Genomic DNA, 15,823 nt, shown 5'->3' on the forward strand with positions numbered 1-15,823 from the left:
AGGATGGGGGGCTCGCGTTGGGTTTGCAGTGGGCAAGGGACCTAGTATTGGGATGTTAAGAGTAGGTTTGGGCCCCTCCTTGGTCCTGCTGTCCAAGGTGGGGGGGGGGGGGAATAAACTCTATTCCCTTGCCCACGGAAAGGCTAAGACTTCACTGAATTGAGCGCCTCTGGGTTGCTTAGTAGACTGGGGAGGGAGTTCATGGACAGTGTTGACTAAAAGGAGAATTCGAGATCCCCTACAAGTGGCAGGAATATGGGTTGGGTCGTGAGGCCACAGGAAGATAATGGGTGACCCTCCAATATAACGCCCTGTGCCCTCATCTTGAGATTCCCGCCGGAGTTAAAGGCTTTGATGCGAGGTGTAGGCACACACCCTGCAGAGTGAACCACACGTCAATTTCAGGTATACCGAGTGCTCTGAGTTAAATTGCTTTTCTGCATAGTTGAGACGCTGACACTGGAATTGGAGGAAGGTGCTTCTTAGATGGGATTCAGATGATTCTTTGTGGAAGAGACAGTGGTATAAAGAACGAGGGACAGGACCGAGTGAAGGATGCTTACCCCGTCCGTGACACTTTCGATTTCTTTCAATTTCTGTGCCTCCATTTCCTCATCTGTAAAAGTAGAATGGAAACAGCACCTAATCTTATAGGTGGGATAGAGAGGATTAAGTGAGTTTGATATATGCCAGGAAACTGGCCCATCATAAGCACGGCTTAAATGTTAGCTGCTATTTTAAAAATATTTTAGCGAATGTTTACTATTCATATTGTTTACCAGTGAATAGAATCTGTTTAAGAAATACACTGTTAGAACCCAGAAGAAATTAATTTTAATTTCTTAGTAAGACTGCATGCATGGAGTTGGTGGATTATGATCTGAGTCTTGAAAAAAAATAATAGCTGTCATTCAATCATTCAGTAAATGTTTCCTGAGCATTTGCTATGTGCCAGCCATTTTTTGGGCTCTGAGAATGGTTGTCATTCAGTTTCCCTTCTAGTAAGGGAGCAATGCAGATAACCAAATACTCATGGGAGAGAATTTCAGATGAAGAGGTGAGGTGGAGGTGAAGACATTGTAACAGGAGTTAAAGCACAGTGTGAGAAGGCATTTGGGAGTGCGTGGGACTTAGGGTTTGGGAGCGGTGCATGGGAGCCTCAATTGGCCTGGTAAGACCTTTACCTCACAAGGGGTGACAAGGGGTAACCGCTGAAGGTTTTTGAAAAGCACTGTAATATGGTTGAATCAGAGTTTGGAAAGTGGATACAAAGTAATAATAACTAGCCCTGGCTGGTGTGGCTCTGTGGATTGAGCGACAGCCTGCAAACATTTGCTGGATGGATTCTGTTAGGGCACATGCCTGGATTATGGCCAGGTCCCCAGTAGGGGGCGTACAAGAGGTAACCACACATTGATGTTTCCATCTCTTTCTCTCTCCCTTTCTCTCTAAAAAGAATCTTTTAAAATTCTTTTAAAAATAACAATAAATAATATTTATTGAGTGCCCTCTATGTGCCAGGCATGGATGACTCGTTCTAAGGACTCTGCAACAACTCTCCGTGATGGATACTATTGTTCTCATTTCTATTTTTATAGTTGAAACTGAGACACAGGGAGATTATTTGCTGAGGATCACGCAGCTGATAATGTTTGGAAAAAGCTCCAGAGCCCTTCTTAACTACTAGTCCATATCCCTTTCAATGATGCCTGGCTCCTACTTATAGTCTGGTTAAAGAGTTAAGATTGGCACACTCAACACAGTCAGAAAACAGATGCACAGCCAATAATAAAGCACTGAATTTTGTGGGTGCACTTCACATAAATTCTTTCCTTAGCTTACCCTCACAGAAAAAGATTAAATCATTCTATCATTATTATTCTATTTATTCCATGTGTGCCTTTTTATGTCATAAAGAACATAATAGTGACAACAACAGAAAAATTCAGCCACAGTTTCACTTTTATTGGAGAAAGTATAATATTTTCCATTTCTAATTTAGCACCCAAGCAAGTGGAACTTTTTAATCCCTACCTGAAGATGGAGAGATATATATATCTCGCTTGACCAGGGATCAAACCTGCAACCTTTTGGGGCCTGGGATGATGCTCCAACCAACGGAGTCACCCAGCCATGGCACAGGTGGAATTATTACCAAGATTCATTTCCTTCCACCTCTGGTCTCTCAGTGCAGGTGTCCCTCATACTCAGGGCTTACTAGCTCTCATTGGAGAAGTGGGGTCCCCATCCTTGCTATGTTGAGGTGAGCTTTCAGTGTTCCAGCCCAGCTAGGCCCTGGTTGTTCAAAAGGCAATTTCATTTCAGAGGTGTTGAAACAATGAACAGGAAAAGCAATTATTTGCAGAGAGATTTGGTTTATTTTTCCAAAAACACAACTAACCCATCTACTCTTACCCTGGCAGTTGCCTCCCATGATATGGAGAAATTTCTTCTTACTTCCTTCTTCATATCATTGCACTCCTGATTAAGTCAAGCAGGTAATTAAAAACGCAAAAGTCTCTTTTGGCAGTTGCTGAAGGTAGGTGGGATGGGAGTGGACAGGCTTGCTGGTTGACCCACATTTGTGACCTCTCAAGCTGCCAGGCTGGCCTTTCCAGTCCTCCTTCCTTCTTCCTCCTTCCTTAGGACTTTTGATTCAGAGAAAGATGGTCTTTGCACATTGGACAGTGAGCTTGAGCACTCTCTATCAGGAGGGCATACATCTGTTGTGAGGTTTATTTGACCTGGAGAGTTGCTACTATTGCCGGGCTTGTGTTTCACTGGGTGACTTTGTGGCCTGGGGAGGAGAGGGGGGAGGTGGTCCAGCCTTTTGTTCTCTCCTGATTCATGACTCATTTACCATATGTGGCGCATGACAGGTTGGCCTCCTTCCCCCTCCCACTTCGTCCTGGATTGCACAAAAGGGACATGTGCAAAGCAAGACACCTCTCCTTAACCTATCTCCCCCTCTGTATGACCCTTAAAGCCTACAGGTGTACTGAGTAACCTTTCTTCCCTTAAAATATCAGGGTGTGTCTTGTTTTTTTAAAAAACAAAAAGCCCCAAAAACCCTCACCTAAACTGCCAAGCGCAATGAGAAAGGCTCCCGTTAGGCAGACAAGCTCTTGCCCTTCTTTCTGTAACTTACAAATTGTGTGGTTTTGCAAATCGGGCAACTTCTGCAATCAGGCTAATGGTGTGCATTTTCAGAGCAAAGTGTGGTTTAGGTTTAGAGATGACTCAGGATTACACTGGAGCTTGTTGTGTGGAAATTTCTAATACGCCTGTGGGAAATTTGGAGGTGACTGTGAAGCCCCCTGATAATTATAGTAGGAACTTCTATCTTTATAAATTACTTTAGTTTCTGGGGTAGTTTCCACATGCTCAAACTTCTTTTTTTTTTTTATCCTCACCTGAGGACATTTTTTTCACTGCTTTGGGAGAGAGGAAGGGAGAGAGAAAGAAACATTGATGTGAAAGAGAAGCATCAATTGGTTGCTCCCGTACGTGCCCAACCAGGGAAGGAACCTGCAACCTAGATATGTGCCCTAACCAGGAATCGAACTTGCAACCCTTCGGCTATGGGATGATGTTCCAACCGACTGAGCCACAGCGGCCAGGGCTTGAATTATTGTGGGTCTTTTCAGGTATTTCTTGAACAACCACCATGAACTCAGTACTTTGTATTGCACAGTGTAGGTATATACACTTGCATTATCTTTGTGTCCATAATTAGCTTAAGTTTTTTAGTGCTCATCCTCTGCCAGATACTGTTCTAGGCACTTCCCATATTTTAATTATTTTAATATTCACGATGATAGATGTTTACAGATGACAAAAAAACTGAAGTACAGAAAGGCCGAGTTACTTGTAGTAAGTGGTCTTCAAGACGGCTCCAATGGTATCTCCTCCTGGTGTCCTTCCCCTGTGCAAATCCCCTTCCTTGAAGTGAGAGCTGGACCTACCGACTCATTTTAAAAGAACAGAATGTGGCCAAAGTGATGGAATGTCATTTTTAAGATTAGGTTACAAAGAGACTGAGACTTCTGTCCTTTTCTCTGCCTGTCTGTGAGCCTTCTCTGTGGGTGAAGTCAGCTGCCATGTGAGGAGGAGCCAGCCCCATGAAGGCCCAAACGGCAAGGAACTAATGTCTCCGACCAATAGCCAGCAAAGGCCCCAGGCCTAGCTGACAGTTGGATTGCGCTCGTGTGAGGCTTTGAGTCAGAGGACCCAGTGACAACAGAGCTGAGCTGACACACAGACACTGTAGGATAATCAATGTTTGTCGTTGTAAGCCACTAGGTTTGGGGGATAATTTGCTACACAGCAATATACAAATAATACACTTGCGCAAGGTCCGAGCGCTTGTCTGTACAAAGAATTGAAAATTATAGACCCTCTACATTTTTTTCCTCTTAAATTATTTTTATTATAATTCTACTTAAATATATAGAAACAAATCTAGGAATACAATTGTTATTATTGTTGTATACAGTTATAAAAATAAAAAATTGGGAATACCAACATATCCAGAACCTTGTTTTTATTACTTAATTCTGATTTAAATTCATATTTTAAAGTATATTTTATTGATTATGTTATTATAGTTGCCCCATTTTTTTTCTCCCCTTTACCCCCCCTCTGCCCCGCACTCCCCTACCCTCCAGGTTCAACACCCCCCTCCCCCAGTTCATGTCCATGGGTTGTCCATGTAAATTCTTTGGCTTCTCTGTTTCCTATACCATTCTTAACCAGCCGCTGTCTGTTTTATGCCTCCAATTATGCTTCTTATTCCCTATGCCTTCCTCCCCCCATTCTTCCCCTCCCTCTCCATCTCCCTCATAATGCTCCCTGTGATCCCCATTTCTCTGATTCTGTTCCTGTTGCAGTTGTTTACTTAGTTTTTGTTTTTGTTTTTTAGGTTCAGTTGCTGATAGTTGTGAGTTTGTTGTCATTTTACTGTTCATAGTTTTTGATCTTCTATTTCTTAGATAAATCCCTTTAACATTTCATATAATAAGGGCTTGGTGATGGTGAACTCCTTTAACTTGACCTTATTTTGGAAGCACTTTATCTGTCCTTCCATTCTAAATGATAGCTTTATTGAATAGAGTAATCTTGGATGTAGGTCCTTGCCTTTCATGACTTCAAACACTTCTTTCCAGCCCCTTCTTGCCTGCAAGGTTTCTTTTGAGAAATCAGCTGATAGCCTTATGGGAACTCCTTTGGAGGTAACTCTCCTTTCCTCTTGCTGCTTTTAAGATTCTTTCTTTATCTTTAATCTTGGGTAACTTAATGATCATGTGCCTTGGTGTGTTTTTCTTTGGATCCAACTTCTTTGGGACTCTCTGGGCTTCTTGGACTTCCTGGATTTCCTGGAAGTCTATTTCCTTCATCAGATTAGGGAAGTTTTCCTTCTTTGTTTGTTCAAATAAGTTTTCAATCTCCTGTTCTTGTTTTCCTTCTGGTACCCGTATAATTTGGATGTTGGAATGTTTAATGTTGTCCCGGAGATTCCTAAGTCTCTCCTCATTTTTTTTGAATTTTTGTTTCTTCATTCTGTTCCAGTCAGATGTTTATTTCTTCCTTTTGTTCCACATCATTGAGTTGAGTACTGGTTTCCTTCCCTTCACTGTTGGTTCCCAGGATATTTTGCTTTATTTGGTTTTGTGTAGCCTTCATTTCTTCCTTATTTTGCGGCCGAGCTCAATCAATTCTGTGAGCATCCTGATTATCAGTGTTTTGAACTCCACATCTGACAGGTTGTCTATCTCCTCGTTGCTTAGCTCTTTTTCTGGAGTTTTGATCTGCTTTTCATTTGGGCCATATTTCTTCGTCTTGGTGCACCTGTTATGTTGTAAGCAGGTGGAGCCTTAGGTATTCGCTAAGGTGGGGCAACCCTCCTTGCTGCTTTGTGGTACTGTCTATGGGGGAGGGGTCAGAGAGGGAACAATGCTGCTGCTTGCTCTGCTGTAGCCCCACTTTCCAACGAACTCTCCTGTGAGACTGGAGTTTCTCCTGCCATCTCAACCCCCACAGTATTTTATAGCTAGAAGTTTTGAGTCTTCAGTTTCCTGTTCAGCCAGTCCCGCCTCACTTGCACAGTCTGCTGCTGTGCCATGGGTCCGCTCTGCCTGGCTGCGCATCTCCACCCTTCCTACCAGTCTGGATGGATGTTTCTTTAACTCCTTGGTTGTTAGTTCCATGCAGTTTGATTTTCTGGCACTTCTGGTTGTTTATTGTTTTTAAATTGGTTGTTACCCTTCTTTTGGTTGTGGAAGGAGGCAAAGCATTTCTACCTACGCCTCCATCTTGGCCAGAACTCTCTAAATTCATATTTTTAAAATGGTAATTTCATGTGATGGAAGCTGTGCCAGAATGAAGTCATTGTTTAGTTTGGAAACAATGTCAATGTTCACCAACAGGAAAATGCACCACATGAGCCAACCCACAAAATCTTCTGCAACTTGGAAAATGAACTGCTCTATTAAAAAAGCAAACTACAACCAGGAAGTCCCCCCAAATCTCATTTATATAAAAAGAGCCCAGACAAACTATTTCTTTATATGCCTAAAGGACATAGGAAGGCCTAGAAGGAGACAGTGAGGTGATGGCAGTGATGGATTCTGGAGAGGGGAGTATGAATGAATGTGGGGAGCTTTTGCTTTGTATTAGTATTTTCTGTATCTCCATAGTTTATTTTTGGCTTCTCTTTTTTCCTTTGTTTTTTGAAATAAGAATTTATTCATGTGTTTCTCGAGTACATAATTTTTAAAAAAGCGTCGTCCTTGTTTTTCTGGCATTATTTTAGAGTGGGATTTATTAGTGGTAAGGTTGGTGCCCAAGTAGATGACACATAGAAGACCAGCCAGCCAGCAGAGGTGGTCCTGGTCCTTGTACTCCATGGAAAGGCACAGGGCTTTAATCACTTCTTTGGGTTTGGGAGATTACGTGCTGAAACTGGTATGTTAAAAAGAGTAACTCAAAGGCAGGGTGTGAGTAGAACTTGGAGACCCTGAAGAGCAGGAACTAGACAGGCCAGGGGGCCTGGTGCTTTAAGGAAGGCTTCCTGGGATTTGTGGCCATCAGATGACCAAGGGCAAAGATTTATTCAGTTAACAGTGTCACATTTGGAGGCCAAGGATAAAATCAAACCCCAGCTTGACTTGTTGGGGAGGTGGTAGTCCAGAAGGGGAGTAATGTTAATGATAGCTCACCCTTACACAGTGCTTACTATACAGCTGCCACCCTTTAAAGCACATTAATTTAATCCTCATAAGAACCCTCTGAACCATTGTATAGATGACGAAAGTAAAGATCTTGGAGGTCACACAGCTGATAACATGGCAGAACCAGGATTTGGATCCAGGTGATTTTAATTCCAGTATCTGTGTGCTTAACAACTTGGCTGTCCTGCCAGAAATCCTTCTGAAAATCTAACACAGTGTGATAAATGCCACAAGAGAGTTAGGAAAAGAGAGGAGAGTGAAACTTGTGCTCTCTAGATAAGTACGGGGAAGATATCAAGAAAAAGGGACATTGTTTGACTTCGGTCTTGAAAGAAGAGTAGGAGTGTGACAAGCGAAGAAGGTGGTTGGAGAATGCAGTCCAGAGACAGGGAACAGTATCCGTTAAGGTGCAGAGCTCTTAAACCTTCTATTTATGCTTGGGAGTCTTCTGTCCTCTCTCCTTCATGTACCACCCAAGTCAGACCCCTGCTCTCCTCCTCCTTCTGAATTAGCTGTGACATAGAGTTACAGACCTGTCATTCTCCCAGGACTGTGCATTCTGAGATGTCTCCCTCAGTGAGACAACATTTAGTCCAACACTTAGTGAGAAATGAAGAAAGGCCGAGGGTAGAGAGAGTCCCGGATACTCTCCCCATGGTCCCCGAGTCCCTAGGCCTGATCTAGATTTCCCAGGGGGCCTCATCCATGCAGAGCCCAGCACAGACTGTGGGCCACTGAGAACCAGCAAGGCTGACATAACCTTGAGGCCTGAAATAATACATTCCTGTCCTTCAATATCAGTTTTGTCAGATTAAAAGTCCGGTAACAGGCTGTCACTGAATCTGAGAAAAGAGAAGGTAATAAAAGGGAGACTCCGGCTCCCTAATGGAGAGCAGGTGATTTTTAAAACCTTTCTCTGCCTGTCTGTGCTACAGACACTCAGAAACAGGCGAAAAGCCTATGCGGGTATCCTCCTGCCCAGTTCTCTTCACTCCCCACAGATGCACTCCTTCCCCTTCGTTTTTCCTGGACTTGCTGAGCGACCCGTCACTGCCCATGTTTGCCTGACTAGGACGCCTGGATTAATTCTCACTTCCCCTCCCACTGGCTCAGCCTAGTTCTGCCTCTCAAGCTCCCACAACCTGCTGCTCCACCACTACTGCTGCCCTGCCTTTCCTGAGGCCCTGCAAAAGTCCCAGGACTGGCCTCCTGAGACCCTGTCACTGGTCTTCCTCCTCCAGGACTCCCTTTGCTGTCACTCAAGTACAAACATAAATAAACCTGGCAAATGAGTGGCTGGATGTCCTGTAATGAATGACGGCATGTAAACCCTTTCCCTTATTGCATTCTCCAAGTGTAAAAGTAAGTGCTTACTTATGGTGAGACCTGCTTTGGGTTAGGTCAGCCTGGGCTCTTTTGCTTGCACAAGATGGAACTTATTCCAGTCTAGTCCGGGGGTTCACATGGAAAACCGGGGTGGGTTGTGCTAGCAGGCCTTTTGAATCAGAAAGCCTCCAGGACAAGGCAGTGTGTATGCTCCAATTGTTTCTCATAAAGAATATTTTCTTCCTCTCTCTGCAAGCTGGCTCTCACTGCTGCTCATAGCCCAGGGACCCATGTAGCCAGCCCTCACATTTTGAGTTTCTGGTTCTCTCTGTTCCAGCTCTCTCCCCTGAGGGGTGAGGAGGCACTGCCAGGTATCAGCCTCCAGCCCAGGTCTCAGGAGAGAGAATCTAATTGGCCCAGCTTAGGTCAGCTGATTTTTTCCAGTCCAATCAGCTAAGGCCAGGCTGGTGGCTCACTCAATGCAATTTGGCTTCCAGTGCTCCTCCCCTACTTTCCTCCTCCCCTACATGTTGGGAGCAGAAAGGATTCTGAGAAGAGGAGTTCGGGGCTGGCCAGATGCTCCAGAAGTTGCCTACTGTGTCTAATAAGGAAAGACATGATCTTTGGCTCCTCAGCACGTAAGCCCCACTGGGAGAATTGGTGAGCTGGGGTTACTTCAAACAAATGTAAAATCTCTGTTTTCATGGACAGATGTTGGAGTTTAAAGAAGCATAAGGCTTTGAGATTTGGAGAGAATGGCTATTTCAAATGAGAATAAGTTGAAGGAGCGTAGGTTCCTAACAGGAATGAAAAGCCCTGGCTGGGGTGGCTCAGTGGATTGAGTGCGGGATTGCGAACCAAAAGGGATGAATGAGGGCAGTAAAGACTCCTTTCTAGGGTAGATTCAACTTTGAATGATGAGAGTTGAGATTAGGTGGGCAGAGTGGGAGCATTTATTGGCGGGATTTGAACATGAAATAAGTAAGTTTAGAGATGACTCATTAAGGACCAGGAAATGGGATGGTTGAATGGAAACTGGGTGTGTTGTGGAATCATACTCCTTGGTTGAGTCTGTCTCTTTCTGTGTTTTATGGGACTTGAGAAGGTTCCTTAATTGCAGAATTTCAGTGTCCTCATCTAGAAAATAGGCATAACAGTACTGGCCTGTAGGAGGCATCTGTTGTTTTCTTTGCCCAGCATCCGTTACCATTCCGGATAAATACTTTCCAATGTCACTTTGGGGGAACGCTCTGTGTGGTTTGGGTAGGATTAATCCCACCTCCTAGCTCGGGAACAGACCCATGACCCTGGCCGTGGCTACCCATAGAGCACCTTCCTCAGGACACTACTTCCATCTGTTGGAAACTGTTGTAGTTCACATACAGATCTACGGTATCTGGGATGAATGGTGCTTCCTTACATGTGGTGCTGCCCTACTGCGCAAAGCTGCTCTGACCTTGGCCAGTTAAAAGCAGTCTACCCTCTTGTCACAGATCAGGGGAAGGGAATTACCCAGGCCAGGCCAACAGGAGGTAGTTGTACCACATAAAAAGTCTGTCTGAGAGTATCTAAGCCAACACAGTGGGGAAAATTGCTGAGAGATGGAGAGAGGCATAAATGTGAGCTTCTCGATCCAACTATGCCTTAAGTTGTAGTGTTATCTCTGGAATTTATCAGTTACATTACCCAATAATTGTTGAGGGAGACCGTCCCTCCATGGATCCCTCTCACTCCTACACCCCATACTGAGTGTGCTAAGAACACAAGGCTCTGACCACTTTTATTGGGCCATTTCTCATAGTTAACATTCACAGCAAATAGTCTTTTTTGTTTGTTTTTTTCCATTATGATTTAGCCCTCTTGTACTCCACTCCCACCCACAATCACCACACTGTTGTCCATGTCCATGAGTCCTTTTTCCTTTTTGCTCAACCTCACCACCCTCTAACTACCCCCCACTCCATAGCCATCACCCTGCTCTCTACCTACACAGCAAACAACCTTGAAGGATGAGGTGATGTCTGCCTGCAGGATAAAGAGCAGGCTTTCTTATTGCTTGCTAGAAAAGTGATGGATTTCCAAAGCTCAGTATTCCTCAGCTGTGGTGCAAACCTACTGTGTGCAGAGCATCCCTCTGAGTCATATTGTATCACCTCGGAAGGACTCAGGGTCAAGGGAACCAAAGTAAATACGCTGATACTCATGCTGCTTGTCGGGCCAGAATAGGTCCAGGAGTTTTGTGTCCCCTGACAACATTCATGAAATAGAGATGGGCTAATTTAGTAGCTTGTAAGTAGGGTAAAATTCATACCAGACCTGGCAATAATCCTCTCTTCATTTTTGTTTCTTAAGCCAGAAACAATTGAGATTCTGTCTTTTCTAACAAAAAAGTTCTAACAAATTGCCTTCACATCAGTTGAGATAATGTATGTGAAGACTTCTAATCCGTGCTGGGTTGCCAAGTATGTGTGGTCCTATAATAAATAGACTATTTTGTTAAACAACTTAATTGAGGTTTAACTGACATAAAATAAACCACACATATTTATAGGGTACAATTTGATAAGTTTTGACTTATGTATGCACCAGTGAACCTTTGCCACAACTCTGATAATAAATCTAAAGATAGATTATTTTTACCTTTTATCCCACTTTTTAAAACATTTTATTATGAAGATATTAAAGTATACACAATGGTAGAGAAAACAGTATAATAAACTACCAAGTACCTATCACCCATCATATCAATATTCAGCCATTCTTGTTTCATTTACTTCCCTCCTACTTTTTTTTTATTTTGCTGGAATATTTTAAATCAAATTCCAGATATGATCTCAATTTACACATAAATACTTTAGCATATATCTTTAACAGATAAGGACTTTCTTCTTTAATATAACCACAATAAACATTATCACAGCCAACAAAATTACCAATATTTTTTTCATATTATCTAAAAGATAGACTCTGGGATTTAGTTTCCCCAAATGACTACAACACTATCTTTTTACAGTTCTTTTTACAAATGAAAATTTAAACAGGGTCTGAAGATTGCATTTAGTTAATACACCCCATAAAAATTCTTTAATCTATAAAAGTTTCTCTTCCCTATTATTTTTCCTTACCATGTATTTGTTGGAGAAACTGAGTCACTCGTGGAGAACTTCACAGACCTCACATAGGCTAACTTTATTCTTTGGTGGAGCGAGGCCTTCCTCTGCCACGATTCCATGCAAGTGAGAGTCAGCGCGAGAGCGGCGCTGTCTCGGGGCAACCACCAGGCACACGCGGTGACAGCATTTTACATGTTCTTGATGCGCACTGAAGTGTGCGGTCAGTGTAGAACACACGCCATATCTCAAGGACTCACCATGCAAAAAGAGTGTGGAAAATTTTATTGATTTTATATTGGTCACATATTAAAATGATAATAATTTGGGTATGTTAGCTAAATAAAATATATTTAAAGTTTTATCTTTTACCTCTTTAAATGTGGCTGGCTACTAGAAAATTTTAAAGCATATGTGTAGCTTGTATTATATTGCTACTGGACAATGCTGATCTAGAGGCTTAATTACAATGAGATTGAGTTTTTTTCTTTTTTGACGAGAGTACTTTCGAGGTGACGTGGTATACCTTCGTGTACCTTCATTTTATCCAGCTGCCCTGCTTTTAATGATGTTAACATAGATCAGTGGTAAGAAAGAGCAAAATAGGTCCTGATGCGAGTGGGCCTGGCACATGCAGCTAAGACCTCGGTGTTCTCCCCCTGAACATCAACAGTTTCACAGAACACCAACATCATGCAAGACCACTGTGTGACCACCACGGAGCGAGAGAAACGCGACAACTCCGTAATCACGTCTGAGTGTGTGTAAAAAGAACATTGTCCAAACCACAGAATTCCCCTCTTTATGGGCTAATATGAGTAGTGTTGCTTCTTTACCAGTTACAGCTTTAGCTTCACTTTGTTCCTTCTGCCTTTTAAATGAGAATTATTAAAACACTCAATGATAGAATCACCTTGCTTCCTGACAGCATCCCATAGAGAGCAAAGCCCCATTTGCTTGAACTATTCTCCCAATCATTACCATGCCCAAATCTTATAAGTCCTTCCTAACACCTGCCTATTGAGACCTCCATGGCTCCCTTTGGTGTGCGTTTTCTCTTGTCATAATGAGTCAATGAACACAATTTTGTTTGACTGCAGGGGTATATCCAGTAGCCTTTGGCTTGAGAACATTGGCAGTAAGTAGGTGTATCTAGTATCAACCTCATCATTCCATTATCGTTTGTGGGGTAGATTTTTAAAGCAGGAGTACAACTTAATGCAATTAGGTGTTTTGGGAATTACAGTTAGTAGCTGTTTGTAAGCCTTGTGAAACTGGACTTATCAACCCAAACGATCAGTGAAGCCTTTTCACAAGCAGACCTAAGACCATTTGGACATTGCTAGGGCTGCTGTAAAAAAGTACCACACACTGGGTGGCTTAAAAAACAGTCGTACAGTTGTCTCACAGTTCTGTAGTCTAGGAGTCCACCATCAAGGTGCTGGCAGAGCTGGTTCCTTACAGAATCTGTTCTAAGGCCCTCCCGGAGCTTCTCGTAGATTGCTGTCAATCTGTGTGTTGTGGCTTAGAGACACACTGCCCTAATCTCTGTCTGTATTCCATATAGCTTTCTCCCTCTGTGTCTGTTTCCGAATGTTATAACACCAATCACAATGGATTACAGCCCATCCTTATGACTTCAGTTTACCTTGATTACCTCTGTGAATGTTCTATTTCCAAATAAGGTCACATCCTGAGGTACTGTACTAGGAGTTAGGACTTCAACACATAAATTTTTCGAGGCCATACTTCAACTTGTGATAGTCCTTGACAGCCAGATTCTTTCTGCTAGGTGTTAGTAGCCACCAATCAGAGAGGTTAGTGACAATGAATAGTTCATGACAAATTCACTATAACTAGTTTATACTCAAAGCAAGTCTTCAGCCAAATTCCTATGTGCATAGACATTTATTTAACAAACATGTATTGGTAAGTGGACAAAGGAACAGTTCACACCATCTGTTCTGTAAATCTTAAGAAGTTTCCTGTTTAGGGGCTCTAACCACATCTTGTATGAAGGATTAATCTCAGGTGGATGCCCTAAATAAAGGCAGGATTCAGGTAACCCTTTAATGGTATCACCCAACCAGAATCCTCCGAAGTTAGGCTAGACATGGGACTGTTTCTGATTCTAGTCCTTGGTGTCATCGTTATGGACAAAGATGAAGGGTTCACTTTGACTGTGAAAAGTGTAGAGCATCTCTAAAACACTTTATGTTGAATAGCACCAATTTCACCAATGACAGTCCACTTATAGTTTACATAATGCTAATAAACAAGTCACTAATTTCACCAATGAAATCTACTAACAACATTTATCATAATTAACAAAGCCTCTGGTGTTGATTGAAGGTAGCTGAAGCATTGCAGTACTCCTGTCTGGTGTGTGGCATTTTGATGAAATGCTAGCTGTGAATTTTTGATTAAGGCAACCACCTGTCCTTAGAGTGTACAAGGAAGCTAGCAAACACACGCATTTATGTTACACGGTCTGGACTGAAGTATTTAAAAGTGGATTATAGGTCAAAACATTTTCAGAGTGCACTTGAGAGGGTGCATAATAAATGGGAGAATGTTGGTGAGTAAAGACGGTGGAACCAGGTCAAGTGTGCCCTTTATCAGCTATCTTTGTGACCTTGGGTGAATCATTTAAATATTCTGGGATTCCGTTTTTTCATCCATAAACTGAAAGGCCTGGATTTAATGATCCTTTAAGTTCCCTTTGCCACTTAAATTCTACAATTCAATTCCAAGAGCTAATAGTTCAACGAGTATAAAATAATATAATATTGACTGGGTACATGACTGCTCAGAGGAAATGCTATAAAGGTGAGATTGGATTAGTCAAGGAAAAGCTTTTGGGGAAGTAAGACAAGACCGGTGAATTGTTTTATTTGATAGTGTATGTGCAATTGTGTGTATGTTTGTGTGTATGTATGTACATGTGTCTATACATATTTTTTCTGGTAAGTGTAGATCAAAACAATTCTTGGTACTGTAAGACTCAAACTTAGGATATTAGATATCATTTAGGATGACTTTATTAGCTTTTAGAATTTGTGGCAAGGGAAGAGGCAGAATGTTGGTTTCGTTTGCTTGAAGTTTACAAGTGCTTTAATGACGCTGTGTGGCCGCTTCAACTCAAAAAGGTCATGTGTCCTCCCAGTTTAGTTCTGTGCTGCTCTGTGTGACTTGGAGTAAAATGGCTATTTGCAAGACTAAAGTCTGAATAAAGATGCACTCTTCTATGGTCAGAAAGCAAGGTGAAGGACATACTGATTTCATATACCTTGATTAAAGTAACATTCAGATCCAAAACATTGCCTTAGGCCTGCAATTCAAATAAAACCCACAGGCAAATTGGTTGTACTTGGTTGGACAGTATGGGCTTCCCAGCACTTTCCAGATTTCTTGCCCAGGGATGCTAGCAGCGAATGGACAGCTTTCCTTTGTCCGGAATGAAAACACGGGCTGGGCAGCAGGGGGATGGGACTGACGGCAATGTCCACGGGCCAGGTAAGTAAAGTCAGTGAATGTAGCCAGCTGTGAGTCAGTTGGATGTGATGGGACACTGCTGCATCCCTCAGAGGGGAAGCCATCAGCCAGCCCCAGGGCGCAGTGCTAATGGGAACTGTCCATCCAAGGTTGTCAGATATTACAGTGTGTCCAGAGTCTCCAGAGTGCAATATTTGGCTTCCCTTAAAACCAGAAATCAAGATTTTTATGTGACAATTCTTTAAAATTTTTTTTTTAACTTACTGATTTGAGAGAGAGAGAGAAACATTGGTTTGTTGTTCCACTTTTTCATGCATTCATTGGTTGATTCTTGTATGTGCCCCAACTGGGGATGGAACTCACAACTGTGGCGCTTGGGACGATGCTCTAACCAACTTAACTACCAGGCCAGGGCTATGTGACAGTTCGTGACTGTTGAATATTTGTCATGAACTCAACCTTTTTAAAACTTCCAAGGCTGAGCAAAACATCTCCTTGCACAATAAGGACGTTAAGGCCAATGACTTATCAAGGACTTAAAACACGTCTGGGAACAAAGCCCAGCAAAACAACTTGTTGGTGGTATAACAATGGGTAGGTATTTGAGATATCTGAACCTGACTTTCCTTGTAAGTGAAAATCAGTATATTTTTAGCTATTTAG

Source organism: Desmodus rotundus, chromosome 2 (genome assembly GCF_022682495.2).
Source record: "Desmodus rotundus isolate HL8 chromosome 2, HLdesRot8A.1, whole genome shotgun sequence".
Taxonomy (NCBI): Eukaryota; Metazoa; Chordata; class Mammalia; order Chiroptera; family Phyllostomidae; genus Desmodus; species Desmodus rotundus.